Here is a 23,619-nt window from a genome sequence, read left to right as displayed (position 1 = left end):
TTAACTGTTGATGCCCAGACTCCATACCTTAGCCAGAATCAAAATGTTCTCTACCCTGTGAACAAACAACTGAGAACTAAAGGCAGTAGTATTTTGATGTATGTGGCAGAGGACAGGTAGAGGAAGACCTGTGGTCAGGTAGATCCATTTCACTCTTCCCTTTATCTTTTTTTTTTTTCCTCACTGACATAGCCATATACATTTGAATAGTATCTGTACTGAGGAAATGTTTAATAACTATTTGCAAAATGAAGGAAGAGTTAAATTAAAATGATTCTGGGAAATCAGTTTTCTGTGTTTTGTTTTAGTTGTTAGCTTTTGTTTCTGTTTTGGGGAGTGAAATGTTATCAAAGCCTCAGTTTTTCCCCCATAAAGTTTTCTCTTTCCAGAACATGCTACTCATTTAAACAGCATTTCTTGCTTCTTTTCTCAGACTGACACATCTTAAGAAACCCAGAACCAATTGATCTCAGCACAATGTTTGTTACATGGCGAGAATTTAACACTTGTAGAATAAACTGGCAGCCTTTCTGCAGAGTGATTTTTCAGTTACACTCACAATGGGTAGTTTCCCTTAGGCTTAAAGACAGAGTTCTTACTACTGTATCTTTGCTTTACTGCAGTCGGGAAAGACCTCATGGCAGAATAGTGATTACACGATGGTGCTTTTTGGAGTCTTTCCTGTTGCCATTTTCTTTAAAATAATCACCGTTCTCTAGAGTTCCTGAACAAGTCATCTGCGTCTGTGACTTACCTAACACTGCTTTGTTAAACAATGTGACACACGTAACAGTAACCACATCGTAATATCAAAGCAAAGATTTTCATTAACCTATTCCGATAAGCAAATGTGTATTTGAATATATTTGAGTGAATATGTATGTATATTCACTGTGCATTTTGTTTTCTTACAATTTCACATTTATATCCTTCACTCACTCTTGATGACTTCTTTCTTTCCACCTTGTCCCTTTCCTCCTTTCATTGTGTGTTTGTGTGTGTGTGTGTGTGTGTGTGTGTGTGTGTGTGTGTGTGTAGCTCTTATGCAGGTCGCCATAGCTACTGTGTGTTTGTGACTGCACTGGCTGTGTCATATCCAGAAGACAGTGCTTCATGGTACTCCAGTCTGTCCCCTGGATCTTATAATCTTTCTGCCCTCTTTTCTGCAATGTCCCCTGAGTCTTGGGGAGGTAACATAGAGGTGGCAAGGCTGAGCATTCAATGGTCACTTGTTCTCAGCATTTTGACCAGTTGTAAATCCCTATTGCTCACTGCAAGAAGCAGCTTCTCTGGCTCATGCCGAGAGCAGCATCATCTATAGCCATAAATATATATAAGGCAGATTGATACCAAATCCACTTAGCAAAACATCAGTACATCTCCCCGAAGGCCTGGGACTTCTGAAACTATAGGTTTGGGGCCAGATTTACATTTCCTTTGGAATAATTATAAGTGTGTTCAAGTCACTGACATGATAGCTAAAGCTTCCATTAGTTTATCTGATAAACATAATCAGTTCATCGAAAGACTTCACCATGTATCGTGTGCAGCAGCTGCCTCCCGTTAGGAGTGTCCCAAGGCTTGTGGCTATGACTTTTGTAACTATTATAACAGTTAAATCCATTCTTTAATTGTCCAGACTTTGAATATTCCAAATTTGCTTTTTTGTATAGACGTTATATCTGTGTTTCTATTGTTTTATGATCTGTGTCCTTTTTATTTTTACAGGGCATAATGCCAAGAAGTCTAGAATAATGAGAGCAGAAGGTATCAGAACTGGATAGTTTTTTAAAATTAGGAGGAACAAAGATCCTATATCTTAATCAATACAGGAGATAGAAGGCATCCCAGAGAATGTAAAAATACATATAAAACCAAGGCTCTTCATAATTAAAGTTAAAAGACATATTTCTGATTCATGTCCAACATACCAGGAGGCTTTTCAGGTTTCAACACTGTAATGTTTTCAGACTCCCTGTTTAGTTAATGTCACTCTCGCAAGTTCTAAGCAAGGGAGGCAAGACATGTTTATGTCTTTATATTATTTATTTATTGTGCATGCATATGTATGAAGCTGTGCACATGCCGTGGCATATGTATGGAGGCCAGACAATAACTTGTGGAAATTGGTGTAGATATAACCATCTTCTTAAATAAGAAACACAGAGCCAATTGCAGAGTTAAAAGCCAAGAGGTCAGAGCAATAGCTGAGAGCTGAAAACCTTACCCTTCACTGCTGCTCTGTCTTTCCTCTCCGCAAGAGAGCTACTTCCTGTGTTTTTCTCTTTTTTTATAGACTTTCTGTTCTGTCTTCTCATTGGTTGTAAACCCAGCCACATGACCTCCTCATCACTGCCTGTTGTACAGACCTCCAGGTCTCCTATGGTTGCTATTGAGATTAAAGTCATGTGTCACTATGCTGCCTGTGTCCTTGAACACACAGAGATCTGCCTAGCTCTGTCTCCCAAGTGCTGGGATTAAAGGCGTGCACCACCACCGCCCAGCTTCTGCTCTGGCTTGCTCTGACCCCAAGGCAACTTTATTATTGTACAAATAAAATCACATTTCAGTACAAATAAAATATCACCACAAATTGGTCATCTCCTTCCACCATGTGGGTTCTGGGGACCAAACTCAAGTAGTCCAGACTGGCAGCCCTCACTCACTGAGCCCTCTTGCTGATCCAGGACAGATTGCTTATCCCTTAGTAGATGAAGGACTAAGGTGTAAAGTGTCTTCATAAAGAATGACAGTGATTTAATAGGGGGAAAAAAACCAAAAACAGAACAAGAATCCAAGTCTTCCAACCTCCGGTTCCATATGAATGGAACATTTTATTTTTTAAGGAAGTTAGCTACTTCAGCATTGACTACTGTGAAAGAGACGGAACCCACTCCACAGGAGGCATCCACAGCAGTACTGGTAGCACTGCTTCAGTCCTAACGAGCAAAACTGACTGCACTGTGTGTCAAATGACCCATATAGTAGCAAACTCCTTGGTTGAGAACAACCCCTGTAAATGCTGAAGAACGGAAACTCAAGTGCCCAGGCTCCTCCTGTGGCTTTATGTTTGCAATGATCCTAGCTCACCCAGTTTAAAAAAAATGAGGCAAAGATCATAAAGTCTTTAGAGGGGAGAAATTAATTGGACCCTATTTTGTTTTGTCAGCCAGAAAGAGAAAAATCCACATCCAGGTGCTTGCCTAAGACCAAAGGAATAAATTACATACACCAAGCCCCACAAATTCTAAAATAAGGCTTTATGAGGTGTCAGATCGTGAACTGACTTTCCCTAGCTGCGATCCCTACCAAATGGTTTTATGTGGCTTGTAATTCGAATGTTTAGTCTGCAGGAGTCAAGGAAGAAGTGAGTTCTCCTTGAACGGAAGCCTTGCAAAGAGCTGAGTCACTTGGCTTTGTGAGGCTCAGCCCAGGCTGGACCTTCGCCCACAGAGAGAAAGGACAGTGGATCTCAAAGTGACCGTGAGGGAATGTAGAGCAAAGACATCTGTGTTGTCAAACCTTATGAAGTTCTCTCAAGGCCATTGTCTTAATTTATCTGCTTGGTATAGGCAATGCTACCAATTGAAAAGAGCTGTGGTACCAAAGCGTTTTATCGCCAAAAGAGAAGGAAAAGAAAACTGGCAAAATACCCTTGAACTGTCTTCATCCGTTCAAGGAGAGAGGCCTCATGTGTTCCATGAGACATCAATGAGATCAAAAGCCTGAAGGACAGACAGGGACCTGAGAGGAGCGTTTGGTCCTATGGTGTGCCTTTCCAACTTTCACTTGGTAAGAATCACTTAGAGGGTTATGAATACCCACTCTAGGCCCTTACTCGAACTTATGATCCACAGGAGGGCCATGTAGGCCTAAGAATCTGCATTTTATCACTACATATTCATTTGTGAGTCTGATGCTGAGCAGACGTGCTGGCCTAGTCCAGCTTTGTCATTTTCCTGAAGATCTACTCCAGCAGATTAGATCCGGGACTGAAGGGATAGTGGGCACCAACACCAGAATTCTCTGTTTTCTTTTCTCTTGTCAAGTGATGGAGTAAGACATATGACTAATCATTCTAACAAGCATTTAATGAAAGATACTTCACTTTATTAAGAGAAAGCAATCACATTTAAAAAATAGTTTTCAGAAAAACTTACTCCCTTGTCCCACTTTATGACAGACAGTCGGGATTTAAGTATGTGACACAGCAGTAATGTTTGCGACTTAGACGTGCAGCCTCATGTAGCCACTAACTTCTTAACTTCACAAGCAGGTCTCACTGAATGTGGCCACATTACTTTTGTATAACGGTCCCACACACCCAATTTGTTTGTGTAATAAAGTTAGTATTCTACTCCCCCAACTCCCCAGTTACTGGTCAAGTATAGAAGAGTAAAAACAAAAATAAAGACAAAAACATGGGGAGTGATATTTTCAAGTGCTGCACAGCTTGAACCTTATATGTAAGCAGAACAAAACGTATATCCCTTTTATTTCTGTTTGGAAAAGTGTTTGTTGTGTTTACAGTGTCTCAAACACAAAGAAATACGATGCTTCCACTTTCTCATTTTGTAAGGTTCAGTAGAAGCGGCATGGAGATAATACAAATGTTAATAGTGATTGTCTCTTACATGTGAAAGTTGCTGTTGTCCACTGAGAAGGAGTGTGGTTAAAAAGCTGTTTTCATCTCATAAAGTTGTGGTTATCATTTCATATTTTTACAGAAATAATCACTACCTAAATGCATGGGGTGTTGACAATTTTTGAAACAGGGCCAAATAAATCAAATTCCCAGTCCAAAGCAGGCAGAGTCCAAATGCAGATGGAGTCCAGCACCAAACCAATGACTCAAAATAAACATGGTATCACTCAGAGGCCCTTGCGAAGTGAGGGCTGTTGAAGGGGAAGTGGTTTCCGAGTGAAGACAAGAAAGGATGCCCTTAAAGTGTGACAAAGTAATAGAAATTCCTTGAATAAACCCTGATTCTTAAGACTGCTTCTCCAAACCAGACTTGTGCTTTCCCAGGAGAGAAAAACACATCCACCACAGGACAATACATTAGATGTCAACTGTGCACGCACACACATGATACATGTAGATGTGAGATCATTGATGCCTAGACACAAAGCTACTCCATCCCTTTTAGTGATTGAGGCCTGGAAAATATCTTCAGCTTAAGATGCAAATAATGTCTTTCTCCTTAAGAAAATGGAAAAAAATATCCCAGAAAGAGTGGAGGTTCTTTGAACCCTGTTAATAAATCAATCCGTGACTATAAGCCCTCTGCACAACACAATCAATCAAAAGCTGCACATGAAATGGGAACTTCAGAGCAGTGCCAGGAATCTTATCACAATTGCTTCCTGACAGAAAGAACGGATAACAAAACTCGGGACAAGGCCACTGAAACGCTGGTGGAGACCTTGTTGCTTGTTGCTCTCGGTATCAAAATAGGAAGCAAACAGCTTTCAACCAGTCCTGAGAATTGCCCTGGAGGAAGCTCTGCTTCCTCTCCCTGCACTTGCTCAGTTTGCTTATCTTTCATCCTCCCAGTACCGGCTTCTGCAAGCTGGCCCAGAGCCTTTCATAAACACCATCTTTTCCTATCTGCCTAATGCCATCCAGCTACCCAGATAGGTTCCCCTTCCTCCCTAACCAACAAACGCGATAAGGAAGGCAAGGCACAGCCAGCCCTCACTGATGTCCAGGCAATGCATCTCCTATGAAGACAAGCAAAAAGACAAATTCTGGTTCACGGAGGTATCCACATACTGTGGGACAGAGTGGCCCCGGTTGGTTTGCAGTACCACCCAAGCAGCATCTCAGCATGACTGCGCTACTTCATCAGGATCCTCAGCACTAACCAATAAACAGCTCTGGGTCTCATTAGCTGTTCAACCTAGTGTAAGTTCCTACCAAGAATAACATGTAAGCTTATTTGACAAGGAGCCTGGATTTGTGTTACCACCTACTGGTGATTTTTAATATGACATCATCACCGGCCTGGCACCTGACATTTACACAAGGCTTTTCATGCATGGATGTCTGCAGAACATTAAGGCACCTGGCTGTCCACGCCCTGTCCTTCTGTGAGCCAAAGAAAGCTCATGTATTCACCCTGTCGTCTCTGCTTGGCTTTGCATATTCTGTTTCCAATTCATGTGAAGGTGTCCTGGAAGTTATTCTTGGGTCATCTGATTCCATTTAACCCGAGCATTTTAATTTGAAACATGAATGCTTTAAGATGACAATTAGCAATTTGGGAATGGGCTAACTCATTCTGTTGGGTACGATGTCCACCTTGGTTCAGGGCTTAGCCATCAGTTTTCTCACATCTACACAATTGTCTTTCAGATAACTGAATTGTTTAAAATGCTTTAAAAGGACAGAAAAATCTAGATTTCTGAAAGACACTCAAATATTCTGGGTGGGGGGTTAACAAGAAGATGAATTATTGGATACCACATCTATTTTTAATTTTCTTCACTAATCTAGAAAATCATTCTTTAATTACAATTTACTAAAAGATCCAAATTTACCATAAAATAGATCCATTATGATTTCTCTGAAGTTTTCTTTTTCACTAAGATTAGAAGATAATTTATATTCCTCTATAGAGAACCATGTGATCTAACAGTACCTGGGGTATTGCCAGTATAGTGTTGATCATATAAATATTATGTTTCTGTGGCTTCACAGTTAACTAACTGCATCTAGTATTTATTACATTAAGGAAAACATTTCAGTAAATGCTTTATTTATGGAGAAAATTAAAGCAAAAATATATGCGGAGAATTGTTGGTATTGTGCTTTGGTTGGAGAAATGAAAACGTGCTAAATAAGATTAAGTTTTATAAAAGTTGTTCTACAATGGAGTGAAAGAATTAAGTTGAACAGAACATTTACTCTCCCATTATCCTATTAAGCATCAATTTTTTTCCACATATTTATTTAATAGGAAACCACAAGAGCTCTTCTGTAGATAATTCCACCATCCTTTTGCAGGGAAATTGAACTGAGTGGGACCTAGTATCTGAAGAGAAATAAGTGTGTCCAGGAAGCACCACTGAGGACTTGGGCAGCCCGGATGTCTGGCTCAGGTCTTCTAACCGACTGTGAGAGAGCAGTGACTTAGGGACACAGCAAGAGGAAAGCCACGGCGACTCACAGGTCAGTCACAGGCAAACCATTGCCAAATCTCCAAGTTGCTCTTATCCAGCTGTTTCCTGCTTGGTCCTTCCATCAATAAGATAAAAGTCATTCCTGTTGCTCAGAAACTAACTGAAAAAAAAGAATGTGGAAACAATGTCATAATAATTTTGCTAGACAGGCAGAAAAGAAGCAAACCCCTGGACTGTTAAGTAACTCAGGGATTAACCAAATGAAGGGGCTGTCTCTACTGTGCTCTAGATGATCAAGTCCATAGTTTATAGTTAAATATCTAAGCTGATTCATTAATACTATCCCATGTTAAGTAATAGAATCAACATGGTGATATTTATTGCATATCATTTCTTCACATCCCATTCTGAAGAATACTTCATTGTTTGAAGAGTTGAGTAGAAAATTTGAGGTGATGTATTTTGTCCTAAATGAATCAAACCACTGGCATTCATGAACTCATGCTTCGACAGGAGGATGCTGTGGCTCTTAACATCAATAGTCTCTTTTGGAAGCTTTAATAAACCAAACTAAAGAAATATAAACAGTGACAAAGTTTTTTATTAATTTATTCATTGTAGTGCTAAGGTTTAAATCCAGGGCCTTATATATTGTAGGACGTCCTTCTACCACACAGCTACATACCCAGCCACAGACAAGGACTTTCACTTACTTCCATGAACTCAAAATACAGAGTGAGGTTCTTCAGTTTATTTTAGAAGTTCACTAAAATTTCAGGCCATGGCTACAAGTTCTTTTGAACTTGAGGAGATATAATGTGTCTAAGTCTCTTAAATAACAGTATTGGTCCTTCTTCCAAATTCCTGACTCTATCTTCCAATTTGCTGTAACCTCATTATTCTAAGATTAATTACCTTGCCTCAGTAACTGCACAATAGGGCCAATCAACCTCACAGACATATCAGTCAGCACTCAATAAGTATGTCAGCAGTCAAACCTGCTAAACCAGAAGTTAGACAGTCAGGGCATTTTAAATTTCCATTTTAATGTGTGAGTTTGAATCTTAATGGGTTACTCTGTTACAATATCATCCACCAACATAAGGTTTATAACTGGACTTCTGGGAATCCAAGTGGGATTTCTGTGTGTTTTCTGTCCTCAAAAACTAACCTGAATTCTTGTACTCATGCCAGATTCCAAGAGACATCACAATTCACAATGAGGTCCCAGAAGAATCCACTGCAGGTGAAGAGAATGTCCCCTACTGAACTATGTGGGGGAAAGGCTGGCCAAAGCAATGTTCACATTCTTAAAATTATGCACTTAATTACATAAGGCGAATCAAGTCATTATAATTATGATTAAGGTCACACTAAGATTACCCCCCCCCCCCCCCCCCCCGCCTCAAATAACATGACAGAGAAATGACATAATTCTGAGCTGGCTGTCCACAAATATATCATACCTCATTTCCTTCCGAAGCCTTCAAGTGAAAGTTCATTGAAACAAAGGTTTCACCAGACCTTAAAATATAATGGGGAAATGGATCAAATGTAGGACATGACAGATTTTAATCAACACCACAATACCTTCCCTGACATTTAATCCACATGCTTTCAATTACACTCACTTCGACTTTAAGTTCACAAACTAAACAATCTGAGACTTAAACAAAAGAACTCGGCAGGGCACCCCGGTGGTGCAGCTATGATGTATAGGAGACACTGAGAGTTGGGAATAGAGCAAGGAAGGAAAGAAAGTCAAGTCAGTTGTTGATTCCACCCCGGCCTTTATGCCAGCTCTCTGTGCCCCTGCTTCCTGCTCATTTGCTCTGTCTATTACCCTGTTAACTTACATTTTCAGACTGGTTAATCCAATCACTCAAGCAGTACCTCTAGGTCTTCCATAGCAGTAAATACTTAACCAGAAATTCTTGGACAATATAAAAAAATTAACAACTTTTAAATATGAGAGGAGAGAGTGTGTATTCTTGCATACATATTGATTCTTTCAGCATCTTTGAGAATAAGCAGAATTTCAGTCATCTATATAGAAAGAAATAAAATCTAATAACATTTCAATAGACTTTAATATAATTAGATCTCATTCTGTTAGGTAAATATGTGAAATTATTTACTATATGTAGCCATCATAAGCCTAAGATACATATTTTAGTTTTTTATTTGTATAATTAAATAACTTTCATAGTATTTCATGACTATTATTAAATTTATATAAGTATATAACAATTTCTAATAAATCTTTTAGATCTTTAGGGAAAATGATATTGTTTTATACACAAGACATGGTGCTCTTGACATAGAATAAAATAAAACACAGTTTTTTGCCTCTAGGAGATTATAATAATGAAGATAACTTTAAAATAATAACCAACAAACTTAATGTTGTTCTCAGAATATCATTTGACTGGCACTCTGAGTGTGCTTGCCCTATAGGAAAGATTTGAAATCATTACTTCAAATTTAACACAAGGGAGTGCTAATCAACAGAAACTACTGATCAATAAAGACGAAAGAAGTATCGCTCATGTTGAAAAGCCTGTTGGGTACCAACTAAGGGGTTTTAATGGGCTGGATGCTTAGCCTGGGTAAGAACTTTCAGTGCATGTGAAAGTGAGCTAGGAATATAGATAAGGGTTCAAATGATGTTAAACACATGGCCTTTATCTGACAAGGTTACAAACTGCCAGTTTAGGTAGCACGACTCCAAACTTTTCCGTGTTTCTCCACAGAACACAGAACAGACACAGGAATATCCAGATGCTCAGTAGATAAATGGCAAGACTATATCAACACATTTTATTGTTCTTTCTCCACTAAAAGCACAAAATGTTTAAGAAAAATCTCAAAGTAGCGGATACTGCTGCATTTTTTTAAAAGTAGGAGGGTAGATAAACTTTAATCAGATTATATTGTTACAGACCCAATAAGAACATTATTTTTTTAGGGACAAAAACAGCCAAGTAACACTGTATATTCCTCCCAGAAACAATTGTCTTTGAGAAATGCAACTCTAGAAGTGGCTATAGTTTGCCAACACTATTATGTCTTTGTCTCCATAATCCTAACAAATATATCCAGGACTAAAGATACAAATGTTAATCCCAGCACACAGGAGGCAGAGCCGGGCAATCTCTGTGAGTTCGAAGCCAGCCTGGTCTACAGAACAAGATCCAAGACAGGCACGAAAACTACACAGAGAAATCCTGTCTAGAAAAACAAACAAACAAAAAAGAGTATAAATTATTAGAAGCACTGGCTAAAATATTAATACTACCATCTTAGATTGCATGATGTTTTGTTTTTTCTACAATTACATATGGACTTTACCTCATTTTTGTTTTCAATACTATTATCAAAAATTAAAGATAGAATCAACCCATTTCATTGTTCTTTCTAGACTATAGCACAAAAAGCCTAAGTAAAATCTCAGTCTCTCAGTTATTTAGAAAACAAAACGCCTTCCTGGGCTCACAGACCTAGGTTTTACTTTAAACTCGTATGGGTTCAAATACAGAATATATATCGCAACACACTAACAGGTATCCAAGTCTGGGATGGCAGAGCGAAAGATGACTCTGACAGGAAGCAAAAAGGCCTTCTTCATCCTGGTTCTCAGACACAGTGTTTGTAAAGCCTGTATCCCTCCCTAGGGATGAGTCACTACAAAGCCACCCTGGTCACAGCAGGCTTTAGATGCCTCTGGAAGGAAAAAGACTGAGCATTTCTGAGAACTTTGACCCTTTTTCCCCCTCTGGGATTGGATTGTTCGCTGTTGCTTCACCTCTGTGGGGTTTCTCTAGTTACTTTCCTTCCTTCCTTGTTTGTTTTCCTAGTCTATCCTCTCTGTGACAGCTCAGATTTAACCAAGAGCTAATTGTAAGTAAAAGTGGCTAGATGCAGTATGCAAACCATCACTTCTAACGAAGTTCTTATAACGACCCTGCCAACTAAACACAATATAACTCATGGCAAAGGATACATAATGCTCCCAGAAAAACATTTTCATAATAACCTTTAAATTCTTCCATCCTAAACTTAGTTTATGCTCTGTTCTTTAACGGCTTTTAAAATTGTCTTTTAATTGATCAAACTAGACAATTTTTGTCAATGTCCCTAAACGGTGATTTTAGACAAGTCTAAAATGAGAGAGAAAAAAAAATAATCGAGGCAAACTTCAACAAGACAAATTTTCTTAAGCCAATATAGACTGATCAACTTGCTTTAGAATTTCTATGTAGTCAGTATTTCCCTATGAGGCTGAGACACGCAAGAAGCCAATGGAGACTGCATTAAAAGCTTTAATATTAAGTGTGAAGACAAGTAACTAGAAATGAACTCACATTAAGCATCCTGGGAAGGAAACAAGTCAGAAGGGACAGAGTGCTGGAGGGGAAGCTAACTGAACAGAGGAGGGAAGAAGATGGGAAAGAGGGAAGAAAGAGAGAGAGAGAAAGGAAGGAAAAACAGTTGGTGAGAGGAAAGGAATAAGAAAAGAAAGAAGAATTGATGGAATTCAAAACTAGTATCCTCACGTGTCCGTATATAACCTGTTTTAAAAATAGATTATGAACAAAATTGACCAGCACATGTCACATAATCATTATTAAGTCAGAGGGAATTTAATGGACCATGTGGCATCTCTCCATTGAATTGGAAGGAATAAAATTTCACAACGTACCTGATTATTTAAATCTAGGGATATTTGGAGTATTTTAGCTTTATTTTATCCGATCATTGTCACAAAAACAATTGTGCAGATTGTAAGGTGCTGTGTGATGCTTTCATACAACTCACATTGTATTAAAACAAATCTAGGTCATTAGCACATCTGCCACTTCAAATATTTTTTGTGGTAAACATTCAAAACACTCTCTTCTGGCTATTTTAAATACATAAACTCATGGACTATGTTGGATAAAAGACAGTCTTTTCAATTACTGCAGCTGGGATAACTGGATATCCACATACAGGAGTGTGAAAGCAGAACTCTATCTTTTACCATATCCAAAATTCATATAAAAGAAATTAAAAATCTACATTTAAGACTTCAAACTATGAAACCAAAAGAAGAAAACAGGAGAAGTGTTCATGACATTGTATTGGGCAAAAAAGATTTTAGATAGGATCTCAGATCATGGACAACAAACACAAAAATAAACAAGTGGAATTGAATATCAAACTAACCAGATTCTTTGCATAACAAAGGGGATCGTGAATCGTGAAGAGGCAACCTACATAACAGGAGAAAAGAGAGTTCCTACACAGAAAATACAAAGAACTAAATCAACAGAAAAATAAATAACACAATTTAAAAACTAGGCCAAAGACCCAAATGGACATTTCTCAAAAGAAGACACACAAATAGTTAGCAGATATATGAAAAAAAACAAAAAACAAAAAAAAAAACCCTCAGTGTCACCAATTATCATAGAAGTGAAAATCAAAACCCCCATGAGGCAAGTTAGAAGACACTGAAATGACTGGCCGGGAAGCTCAGGACTCAGAGAAAAGGCTCAAGTTCACTGCTAGTGAGAATGTAAAATTAGGACATCCATGATGGAAGCCAGTAGAGAGGTTCCTCAAAACGTTAATATGATCTAGCAAGTCCAGTATTGGAAATATGCACAAAAGACACAAAGTCAGTGTGCTGAAGAAGTATCTACCCTCCCGGACTCACTGAAACACCACTCACAATTGCCAAGAAAAAAGAGAAAACACAAGTGTCTATCAGTGGATGAGCAGATAGAATAGTATCCAGCCATGAAAGATGACAACTTGTGAGGTGTGGCAGTGTGGACAGTCCTGGATAGTGCTGCATTTACTGAAACAAGCCAGCCACAGGAAGACAAATGGTGCATGATCTCCACTCATGTTTGACATTTAGCTAAAATTCAACTCAGAGACGTACAGAGAATAATGACTACCAGAGGTTGGGAAAAGGAGGGAGACGGGGAAACATTTACAGAGAATTTAGTCAGTCGACACTAAGTCACATTGGGATAGGAGGAATAAAATCTGGCTTAATACTAGACAGGGGTGGTTATAGATTTAGAATATTGACACTACCTCTCAATAAAAAAAAACAAAAAACAACAACAACAACAACAAAAAAAAAAACTGGTAGGACTGAAAAATATAGCCACAATGACTTCAATCTGATTGCTACTCTGAAAAGAGACATCCTTGTTTGTGGTTCAGAAACAAATTACTATCATTGGGTTCTCTTCTTGTAAAGAACAACGATATACAGCCACAATCCTGCCATTTAATCCGATCTCTGTGGGCTGTAGATAAGTAAGTAGCCTCCACAGAAGTAATAGAAGTTGGTTGTCATCTAAGTAGCAACAAATTAGCAAATGAAGTAAGAACAGCATAAAACTTTAAGGTTATATGCATAGATCTAATTAATCAGAAAGTTGTTACCAGATCTCACCACACTAATTAATATTTATGTCTATGTTTGGGAAGAGGATACACAGTTTGTTATTACAAAAAGCCACAGTGAATCATTGCTAGAGGCAGAAAAATTGTAAATGGTCTCATTCCTTATGGAAAGCATGAGTGTCCTCTGCTGCATCCCAGCTAAGGGCTAGAATAGAGTTGTAAAGCCAATGTATCTATGTAAATACTTACTAAATGTCATTTAATAAGAACTGGAAGATAGCTTAGTCTATATAGTGTTTACCACAGAAGCATTTCTTTAATTCAATCTCACTTCCTCCCCCAAGTAGGGTATGGTGGCAGGCACTCTTTATCTCAACACTAGAGAGACAAAGACTGGGGGATCCCTGGGGCTAGTTGACTAATAGGCCACCAAGTTTAATTGGCAAGCCCTTGGTCTCAGAGAGATACCTTGTCTCAATAACAAGGTGGTTGGCTCTTCTGAGCCACACTACCTGAGGTTGACCTCTGGCCTTCAGATAAGCACAGAGGCACAAGTGTACACAAACATACACGTACACCAGCTCAGGTATGCACTCATACCCATACACACAAAATCATCAGTGCTTTAATTCAGTAAATATCTGAGTAACTGCTACCTTTAAGGCATTGACTAGATACTGCATAGTAAACAGTAGGAATAATGTGTGGACTGTACTCTCAATACTTTATAATCTGATAGGAAACCAATACTTATGTGTTATTATCTGTAATGCACAGGGCCACATGGTAAACACACTGGAGGTAGTCGGGCCTGTTAGCACTTTCTAAACAGTAATCTATTGTCGACACTTGGACTCTAACACAAGGAAAATGCTAGAATTCACCTACATACAAGTCCGCAACAGTGAATTAGGATAAGGCCTGAAGTTTGAATTCCAGCTTTCCTACTTACTAACAGATTGGTCTTGGGAACTCATCTTAAAATTTGCTTAACCTCCATCTTAATCTATACAGAGTCTATAAAATACTAGTTTGGAACATGAGACTCTAACACAGAGTGTGGATCCCTAAACATGACAACATCAATAATGCTTAGTATTTGTCAAATACTTAGTACTTGGTACCTATTCTCCATACTGTGATATATTTACTGTCTAAGATCCTATATGTATTTAATCTCATGGGTGCTATCAACACTGCAGTAGAGGATCTGTCTTATTTAGATAGGAAAACCTAAGTGACTTTCAAAGGAAACAACTTTGTGTCACAACTAGCATTCAGATTCACATCACCAACTTCAGAGCTTCCAAAGTGCTGTGTGTGCTCAGCTCAGCAAGATCGATGCTAGAAAGGAGTCAGATGTTTCATAAGTCAAAAGCTCTTTCTCCATCCTTGAGTGGGGACTCTGCAATTTAACCTTGGGAACTGTGTGGGAAGACATGAACACTATCAAGTCCAAGCCAGGAGGGGTTTGGGATCAGTATTCTGGTCCAATGAGATAAGAGTATGAATATAAAGCAATAGGCAAATATTGATAATTTTTAACCCTTTTGTTAGAGTAAAGTAAGATTGTAAAACTCTTTCATAATAAACAAACATGACAGAGAAGATTTCACAATTAAAGATCAATAGATCTAAGCCTCTTGCATTTTCTTTGGTTTTTAACATAGGCAAAAGATTTGCTTTTGATATATTACCACACTATTTTTAATGTCTATTTAATGTCTATACATATGGGTGTTTGACTGGCATAAAAGTCTGTGTACCATGTGCATGCAATGCCTGCAGAGGCCAAAAAGGGTGGGGGCATGGGGGTCCCTAGAATTGGAGTTACAGATGTTTGTGACCACCACATGAGTGCTGGGAATCGTATCCAGATCCTCTGGAAGAGCAGTCAGTGGTCTTAACTATTGAGCCATCTCTCCAGCCCCACAACACTATTTTATTAACTGAAAGGTTCAAAAGTCTTTTGTTGTTGTTGTTGTTTTGAGACAGGATTTTTCTGTGTAGCTCTGGCTGTCCTAGAACTCACTCTGTAGACCAGGCTGACCTTGAACTCACAGAGATTCACCTGCCTCTGCCTCCCTTAGTGCTGGGATTGAAAGCCTGCATCACCATGCCCCGGCTCAAAATCCTTATACTAACTTGCTGTAATACATTCTTGGTTGCCAGGCGGTGGTGACCCATGCCTTTAATCCCAGCACTCGGGAGGCAGAGGCAGGCGGATCTCTGTGAGTTCGAGGCCAGCCTGGTCTCCAAAGCAAGTTCCAGGAAAGGCGCAAAGCTACACAGAGAAACCCTGTCTTGAAAAACAAAAACAAAAAAGTAATCTTTAATACAGAAGCTTGCCCAGTATTGATAACCAGAAGTGAGAACAAAGCAGCACTAAGAACTGCAGGTTGGTATCTGCTCCTTGAACCAACTAAAGTCAACAATGCTTGAGAATGCATGGGAAAATGAGGATGTAAGAAATACACTGTCATTTACAGAGCCCAACATTGGTGGCACATGACCAATCTGAGTGCATGACAGATCCCATTATATGAGAGGCAGAATGAATTCCAAAGATGACATTGCCCTGCCATCTTCATTGTATGACAAGACTCTTCCTGGGGAGGTGCAGCATACACACACACCTACTCACCCCTGACAGGGAGCTCAGGACAGACCAAAGTACTGGTTCCGACAACTTGGTGAACCAATGGGTTTTATTGAGGCTACTTACAGGGCTATGGATAAAGGGTTACTTGCAGAACAGAAATGCCTCAAAGACAGCTGCATCATCAATGCCCACCCCAGCATGGGTGACAGCTTACAAAAGAGGGTAGCCTGGAGCACACTACACAGGCTGCAGGCAGCTCAACAGGTTGGAGAGTATCTTTCCAATGGACTCCTTTGATCTAATCCTCTTCCAGGTAGCTCAGCTGGTTTCTGCATCTAGTCTGATCTCAGAATGTTCTTTGCAGCTTGGTCTTGTCTGAGACTGACACTCTTTATTTATTCTGGGAGGGAGAGCCCTAGTGAATCTGGTTAGTTTCAGGCACTTGAAAATATTTTGAATTGTTCACTTTATGTCTTAAAGAGCTTGAATGAAGGATGAAATGTTTCAGTTTTGGAGGAAACTGATACACAATAATCCTCCAATCTAGTGTGTAATGGAGTAACCCAAAAGTGTGTGTGTGTGTGTGTGTGTGTGTGTGTGTGTGTGTGTGTGTGTGTTCATATGGGAGGCTGTGAGTGATGAATCGGGAGGCACATATGTATGGGTGTACTTGCCCGTGTATAGACTTGAAAGGACAGTGACCAGTATCCTCCTCAGTTCCCTCCCCTCAGCTTTGAAGACAGAATCTCTGCCCTGAACTAGAACTTCCTGATTCAGCTACACGGTCTGGCCTGTGAACCCCAGGAATCCTCCTGCCTCTGCTTCCACAGCACTGGAATGACAGGCGTATATATGCCACAAAATCTGGCTTTTTATGTGGATGCTATAGCTCAAAAATCAGGTTCTCACGTTTGTGAGGCAAACACTTTAGAGAATGAGTCATCGTTTCATTTTTTTAATTTAAAAAGCCAGTTAAAGAGAGATTGAAAACTACTTCATCTTCCATCAGATGACACAGATGCTGAGTAGTTAGCCTGTCTGAGCAATTTCTTCCTTCCTTGCATTCTTGATTTTACTTTGATTCTTGTGTCATGGCGTAGCAGTAAATGACAGCCATTGTAACTGGAGTGCAGGCTGTGGTACAGTATCTATATTATCCCTCCCTTTTAAGACAGGGCCACCAGTTGTCTCCATCTGTGCAGTTTTCATTCTGTGACCGACTCTCCTTCTGGACATGGTCATTGGCTAAAGAAAAAACACCTTGATAAAAGTCATGCTTCTCTCCAGGGTCGGAGCACACCCAGTGACTAGCTGGTGCCCCGCTTGCATCAAATCAAGGACAACTCCCTAGCAAGGGTCATCCCAGCTCCAAAGGGCCTGCTGCCAGAAGATGAGTTTCTGGATATGACAGAACTCTGCCAAGTCTCAGGACTCAATCCTGCTTCCTTACTCTCCCCCACCACCACCACCACGGGGCTGATTACTCAGTTCTTCCCCAACAGTTCAACCTGTGACAGCTCTCCTACAATTCATAATCACTAAGCTTGTTATGTGAACGCTTCATAAACAAGAAATGTAATAGAACTAAAATTCCAAAGGTCTGACATTGACATAGCATTATAAAGCGAGGTCCCACACCAAATGCTCTCTATCATCCTAATAGTAATTGTTGCAGCAAATTTATTGTCTCTTTTCCTAATTAAATTTCTAATTCCAAAGCAATATATTCTACTCACTTTTCAAGCCAGCTTATTCTAAATGGGTTTTCTACTGTGCTCTTCTTGACATGGGCATTTTTAAAGGGTACAGATAAATTATTTTGTAGACTGTCTTTCAATGTGAACCTGTGTTTCTACAAAGTTAAAGAAAGCTAGTATTGCTTCTCCGTGAGTCATGAGTTCAGTAATACTGCCCTAATCCTGGAATTTATACAACTAATTCTAAAAGGTCTACAAGCTTTTGCCAATGTTAACTGAATTGCTTGGCATGTGATAAGCAATCATCTCTATGATAACAAGTCATGATAAAGTAAATTGCAGGAACATAATAGGATCCTTCTGAGGCCATATAAGGTAATAATTTGTTATCTAAAATGTAAGGTTGTGCCATCACCGAAAAGAACTTAACTAAGGCATGCATAAACCGGGAGAAGACTTATCTTCTTGGCTCATACTCTGAAGTTTACCAAATTTCATTTGACAGTAATACAAGATACATTCTGAGTTTAAGAATATTGACAGGTGGAATTAATACTTAGTTGCCTATGGCTGAGCCATGTGCCAACTACTGTATACACTTTATTATTTCACTTTACTTAACCTTCATGGCTACTTTATAATGACATATTAGAAGATTTACTCTAATTTTAGTTGTGTGTGTGTGTGTGTGTGTGTGTGTGTGTGTGTGTGTGTGTGTGCGTGCACGTGCACACAGGTACTGTAAAGTTCAGAAACAAGGATTGGATCCTCTGGACCTGGAAGTTGTGAGCAGTTGTGAGCCACCCAGTATAGTACTGGAATTGCAAAACCAGGAAGAACTCTTGACCATTGAGCCATCTCTCTAGCCCTATAATAATGATAGTTTTAATAATATCACATTTTACTGATGAGAAAACTCTGGCTTTTGGAAGGTGCCTTTTGTAAGATGATGTAATAGACAAGCAGAAGAACTGGAATCCATTGTGAACTTTACTTAATAGGAGTTTAATATTTCATATTCCAAACCTATAATCTCCAAAGGTATCACCTTTTCTAAATATTGATAAATGGATTCCTTAAGTACTAACTGGTGACCTAAAGCTGTGTTAAACATTTTAAAAGATAGAGAAAATGACAGAAATATACCAGAATTCAAGAAATGTACAATCTCAGCTAGAAGATTTCTTAAGCCAGTGGAGTTTCCAACTGCATTCCAAATACTTATCCTTATCCATGGATATGTGCAGCTCTCACCCCCAAATCTGTAGTTTCTTCTCACAGCAAGTAGCAACTGTTACAAAAATTCATAACTGCTCAAGATGTAGAGAGAAAAGCAAACCATGTAGTACCGAACCCCAGCTGACACATCCACATAGGACTGCTTTACTAAAACTCAGGGAATGGCGAGAAAGAGGAGGTAGAAAGACCTGAAGAGCTAGAGGACCCGGACATCTCCTGTGAGATAATCTTCAATAAATAACAGGGATTCTGTGCCTATGAAATCTCAAAAATGTGGTTGCCTAAAGAAGATATGCACAATGACAACACCATTTGACATGTCAACACAAATGGGGGAAACCTCACAAGGTCTTACCCCTAGATGAAGAGCTACAGGTTATTGATGACTACTGAAAGAGTGAGAATCACCTTCCCGAGGGATGAGCCCCCGACAGGTTAGATAACCTATCCTAAGTAGTCAGTCATAAACACACACATATATATGTAGTGGGTAGCTGTTCCAGCTTTGACCTGGAAGTACTACTCCCATTGAGGCTTCCGGTAACCATGATGCCTATGAGGCAGGGCCTAGACAGGAGCCCTTAAGACCTGAGATACAGATGTGCCAGCTTTCTTGGTTCCTGGATCCTGGACGCTGGAGGTAGACCAAGCAGAGTTCTCCAGAGAACACTGCCGGACTGTACTACACCTTTCCTGGACCCTGTAACCTATCCCTTTACTCATAAGCTACCCCACAAAATAAACCTCCCTTTTAACTACGTGGAGTGGCCTTAATACTTCCACCAGTACATATATATGTGTGTGTGTGTGTGTGTGTGTGTGTGTGTGTGTGTGTGTGTGTATACATATATATGCAACATTAAATGGTTTCAGCAGGTTTTGACATACATACACACATACACACACATACACGTGCATGCAAATGGACACACAATGCTTACATACATAATACATATACAATAATTTTTAAAGGAGAAGAAATAGCAGTAGTATCATCAATTTGGGAGGGAGTTGGGAGACATGGGAGGAGATGGAGTATGGAAATGATGTAATTATAGTATTCATGCATGAAATTCTAAAAAGAAATGTTTAAAAAAGAATGAGTCAATCCTGCCTATGTTTGGCCTTCACTTTCTACTAAATGATTTTCTTTTGTTTAAATAATTTAGTTCATGATAACCTGTTACTGGGCTCTTAGAACAGATACCTCATCAAGTGCAGATTTCTTGAAGTCAGATGTGTATGTGAGTGTAGCATGAGCAGCTCCAAAATATTTACTTCAGGATTTTTCCCCCAGACCAATTCCAACTAGACAATAATGTCTAACCCTGTCTGGTGAATGGGAAAATCTCCTGAATGAAATAAGAGATTTCAATACCCCAAAGGGATAAAGTGAGTCATCACTACCTCCTGCAAATAAAAAAAAATAACTGCTCTGAGAATACACGTGTACCAAATGACACCATGTGGATCAAACTGGGAAGCAAAGATGTCGATTACGGCTATTCTGTAAATCCCAGAATATAAATCTCTACTTTTGCCTTTTTCTTTATTTGAATATACCAACTAGTTGTGTCTTACTATTATATGGTATTTACTCTGTTTTCTTGTATCTTGATTTAGTGATCTAAATTTATTTTCCATTAAAATAATTTCAAAAGAAAATTTCATATGACTTAGTACCTTTTTTTTTCAGAGTTAATACTTAACTTAGTGTGATGTTTTAAGACACACTTTGCAGTTAAAAAAGTAGTGCATTATGCCCATAAATAAGTTAACAAACTTGGAAGAACTCCTTTGGCCCAGAGAACAAGTATTTCTCCCAAATAAGGTTCTATTGCTTCAGATAAGATCTGATCATAAACTACATCAACACACTGCCTCACACACTCCTCAGTCCTGTAATTCATCCCGATTTTGTTCCAACACTCTTTTTCTACAACACAGACAAGGGTGTTCCCTTCCCGCTTAAAAAGTAAGGTAATTTTCCCACCATCTATTGACTAAAGCTGAACATTGTCCCTAATCTGGCTGAGTCTCTCTGGCCTAAACTCAAACTTAGCTATCTACTTCTCTACAAGTCATCATTGTACGCCTCGTTTGAAACCAAAACAAAAACCCAACTTGGTCTTGCTCTGTTCTCCAGGCCCAGCAAGCATCCCATTATCCCTGCATGGTTTGTGTGTGAACTGTAACAGATTTCATATTGTCATTATAACCACCTGGCAGGTCTTGCACAATGTCCTGTTCCCAGTGACAGTGGCATGGGGGTGGAAATGTGGTCAAATGCTCCTTCTCAGAGAGGTTTCCGCTGACTTCGCTCCTTAAGACAGCAGCTCTTTCCTTGTGCCAATTCTGTCCCCTCCAGCTGTTTTCTTTCCTTCTTAGCATTTATCGACATCAAGCACGCAGCATCTTTGCTTACATATCCATGTATTTTAGAGCACATTATCTTTCTTCTTCCTTTGGAGTACTTAAATCCTAAAGACACATAAGCTTTGGCTCTTTCATTTTTCTATCCTCTGCCTAGATAATTGTCATATCACAGATACTCATTAAAAAACCTTTTTTAGGCTGGGCAGTGGTGGTGCACACCTTTAATTTCAGCACTCAGGAGGCAGAGCCAGGCAGGTCTCTGTGAGTTCGAGGCCAGCCTGGTCTACAAAGCGAGTTCCAGGAAAGGCTCCAAAGCTATAACAGAGAAACCCTGTCTCGGAAAACAAAAACAAAAACAAAAACAAAAACAAAACAAAAAAACCTTTTTGAATAAGAGAATGTAATCAGTAAACATTTATTAACAGCCTACTGTGTGCTATGATATATTATAGAAACTATAATATACCAAGAGTGAACAAGGCAAGATCCTTTCTCTCATAGAAATCAATACACTCTAGACAGAGGCAATAAATAAAATAAAGGTCTGGTGTTATTCAGTTTCAGATGGTGATAACAGGGGCTTATTCACTGCTTCTGCACTTGAATTGAATTTATGATTTCAGGATTCACAGTATTTTGGGAGAACTATGTTTCTTCAGGCATGGCCATATTTTAGCAAAATTTGAGTAACATATGAGTTGATTTATATTTGGCAAAGTAAATTCAGAAAAAAAATATAAAACAAAGTATTATAATACATAATGAAAGCTTTGTTGTTTTATGAGATAATTTTTTTTTTTTTTTTTTTTTTTTTTTTTTTTTTTACTGGAGCTGAGGACTGAACTCAGGGCCTTGCGCTTGCTAGGCAAGAGCTCTACCACTGAGCTAAATCCCCAACCTGAGATAATTTTAAAATTTATTTCCCAAAACAAAAGACTCTACTGTGAACACCATTCAAAAGAGGGATGCTAGAAAGTAGCTAGTGAAATTTCAATGTGACCAATACAGAATGACAAAGTGAAGAAGTTATGTAACATGCATTACCACTGATTAATAAAAAATGATAATTGGCTTATACACTGCTTACAAATCCATTAATGCAGATGACATTAAAGAATCTACACAGATTCCCCTCTGGGCTGTGCTCTTGTCTCAGATCTTCCCCATGCTCTGCATTATGCCATCCCACTTACAAGAGAACACATTGGACACTTGTTTGTTTTGCTTAGCATAGTGATCTTGAGTTCCACCCATTTCCTTCCAACAACAGCATCTTGTTCTTACCTGTGGCTGGTTATCCTACTGTGTATATACATACCCTGCTTTCTTTATCTAGTCATCCACTGGTGCCACCTAAGCTGATTTCATAACTTTGCTGTTGTGAATAGTGATGTGACAAACACGGGCATATGAGGTATATTTTAGGTCTTACATGCCCCCCCAATGCCCCTGGAACACCAATGCTAAAGGAGTGGTCACTGGCATGCGAGGCTACTTTAATGCAGTGGAACCCTTAGGAGTTTGCTGCTGGTAGGAGGAAATGAGGTCATTTGAAGCAGACTTCTCTACTCAATTGGGACTCTAGTCCCTTCTTATCACTCTTTTTGCCTCTCAGCTGCCACGAAATGAACAGGCCTCTCTGCAATATCCTTCTGGGATGATACATCGTGTTCCTAGGGTTCCAGAGCAATAGATACAAGAGATCATTGTGAAACCTCTGAAACCATGAGCCAAGTTCAAACTTCACTCATTTAGAGTTGATTACCTCAAGACTTTTATCACAGCAATGGGAATCTAACTAACAGAGCTCCTAGGCCAGGATATTCATGCACAGAAGTAACTCTGACTGAGTAGATGAGGAAGTGGCATAGACAAGGAGTCCCCCTATGTTAACCAAGTAGCCTGGACACTGGCTTTTCAGATGAGTGTTCCCAGTACTTGTTTCATTTATGTGCAATAGGAAGTGTTAACAACCTGAGAATCCTTTAAGTTTATGTAATAGATAACTATCTAATTATGTAGCATGCCAGGACATGATTAAATTAAATCATCTAGTGCATCTATATTAGAGAGTGATATACAACCTGAGCAGATGCACAAGGGATGCTACTAAAGTTGCGTATCAGTTGGACTGAAAGATCTCTGTAAATATTTGTTTGAAATGACAGTTTC

This window comes from Onychomys torridus, chromosome 15, assembly GCF_903995425.1.
Source record: "Onychomys torridus chromosome 15, mOncTor1.1, whole genome shotgun sequence".
In the NCBI taxonomy this organism is placed as follows: domain Eukaryota; kingdom Metazoa; phylum Chordata; class Mammalia; order Rodentia; family Cricetidae; genus Onychomys; species Onychomys torridus.
This window is presented reverse-complemented; position numbering follows the sequence as displayed.